At 49.0% G+C, this 2,412-nt stretch overlaps 1 protein-coding gene across 1 annotated transcript in view; it reads left to right on the top strand.

Moving 5' to 3' along the window:
* The window catches only part of uroc1 (urocanate hydratase 1), a 69,212-nt gene that overhangs the window by 25,528 nt on the left and 41,272 nt on the right, over positions 1 to 2,412 (top strand). The window lies entirely within an intron of this gene.

Here is a 2,412-nt window from a genome sequence, read left to right as displayed (position 1 = left end):
AGAGAGAGAGATATATACAAGAGAGATGACTAAAGAGAGAGAGAGATGTACAAGAGAGATGACTAAAGAGAGTGAGAGATATACAAGAGAGATGAATAAAGAGATAGATATATATACAAGAGAGATGACGAAAGCCCCATTGTGCTCTATGGCTGCTTACCATACTTCAGTATGTCTTGGGGTAAAATTCCAACTCCCACACCCCTCAGAGAAACTCTTTCTTCTGGGGTGCGTGGGGTTTGGGCCAGACCTGGAAAATTTCGTGCCGGGCCATTCAGGTCTCGTGTTGGGAAACACCTCCTCACACAGGAATGGGAATCTGGAACAATTTCAGAAAAGCTGGAGTTTTCAAATCAGAGGTCGTAGGTTTTATTTCAGGGGGGGTGCTGGGCTAATGTAAATGCTATAGTGCTGAGGTATCTAAATCAATGATGATCTAATTGAATGTTCTGATGGAGGATAATTTTTGTTTTAATTCATTCATGGGATGAGGGTGTTGCTGGCTGGGCCAGCATTTATCACCCATCCCCAATTGCCCAGAGGTCAGTTAGGAGTCAACCACATTGCTGTGGGTCTGGATTCACATGTAGGCCAGACCAGGTAAGGATGCAGTTTCCTTCCCTAAAGGACATGAGTGAACCAGATGGGTTTTTCCCAAGAATTAACAATGGATTCACGGTCATCATTAGACTCTTAATTCCAGATTTTTAATTTTAATTCCAGCTGCTGCAGTGGGATTCAAACACAGGTTCTCCTTTGGCTGTGAGAGCTCAAAAAAGTTTTGCTGTCAGTGTGGTGATTCAGGTGATTGGGTTTTGGTGGAGGGTTGAGTATTTTGTGGGAAACTGCAGCATTGTGTTCTTGTTGCTAACCCAGCTAGCGCCCTGGGAGATCAAGGCTGGAACACACAGGGAAGCGGAGTTAAAATCTCCCAGGACAATTTGAAAAGCTGAGCTCAACTTTGAAACAAAATCTGAAAACAGTGAAATTGACAATGGAGGTGGGGGGTTATTGTTAAAAAAAAACCCAACTAGTTCACAACCATCCTTTAGGGAAGGCAACATGACCTGCTTACCCACTCTGAACCAACACATGAGTCCAATCCACACCCTAAAGAAGTAGATACTTCATGGCTGAGCAGGCCCTTTGAGCCTTCGAGCAGGGGCAACATGGAGTTAGATACAGAGTAAAGCTCCCTCTACACTGTTCCCATCAAACGCTCCCAGAATAGGGACAACATGAAGCTAGATACAGAGTAAAGCTCTCTCTACACTGTGCCCAATCAAACACTTCCAGGACAGGGACAACAAGGTGCAGGGCTGGATGAACACAGCAGGCCAAGCAGCATCAGAGGAGCAGAAAGGCATTCCTCAGACGACATGTCCATCCTGGGCCTCCTGCAGTGCCACAATGATGCCACCCGAAGGTTGCAGGAACAGCAACTCATATTCCGCTTGGGAACCCTGCAGCCCAATGGTATCAATGTGGATTTCACTAGTTTCAAAATCTCCCCTCCCCCCACCGCATCCCAAAACCAGTCCAGCTCGTCCCTGCCTCCCTAACCTGTTCTTCCTCCCACCTATCCCCTCCTCCCACCTCAAGCCCCACCCCCCATCTCCTACCTACTAACCTCATCCCGCCCCCTTGACGTGTCCGTCCTCCCTGGACTGACCTATCCCCTCCCTAACTCCCCACCTACACTCACCTTTACTGGCCCCGTCCCCGCCTCTTCGACCTGTCTATCTCCTCTCCACCTATCCTCTCCTCTATCCATCTTCTATCTGCCTCCCACTCTCTCCCTATTTATTTCAGAACCCCCTTCCCCTCCCCCTTTTCTGATGAAGGGTCTAGGCCCGAAAAGTCTAAAAGCCTTTCTGCTCCTATGATGCTGCTTGGCCTGCTGTGTTCATCCAGCCCTGCACCTTGTTGTCGCGGATTCTCCAGCATCTGCAGTTCCTACTATCTCCACTTCCAGGACAGGGACAGCACAGGGATAGATACAGAGTAAAGCTCCCTCCACACTGTGCCCAATCAAACACTCCCAGAACAGGCACAACATGAAGTTAGATACTGAGTAAAGCTCTCTCTACACTGTGCCCAATCAAACACTTCCAGGACAGAGACAGCACGGGGTTAGATACAGAGTAAAGCTCCCTCTACACTATCCCCCCATCAAACACTCCCAGGACAGGGACAGCACGGGGTTAGATACAGAGTAAAGCTCCCTCTACACTGTCCCCCATCAAACCCACCCAGGACAGGGACAGCGCTGGGTTAGATACAGAGTAAAGCTCCCTCTACACTGTCCCCCATCCAACCCACCCAGGACAGGGACAGCGCTGGGTTAGATACAGAGTAAAGCTCTCTCTACACTGTCCCCATCAAACACTCCCAGGACAGAGACAGCACGGG

This window comes from Rhincodon typus, chromosome 16, assembly GCF_021869965.1.
Source record: "Rhincodon typus isolate 14 chromosome 16, sRhiTyp1.1, whole genome shotgun sequence".
Lineage (NCBI taxonomy): Eukaryota > Metazoa > Chordata > Chondrichthyes > Orectolobiformes > Rhincodontidae > Rhincodon > Rhincodon typus.
This window is presented reverse-complemented; position numbering and strand designations above follow the sequence as displayed.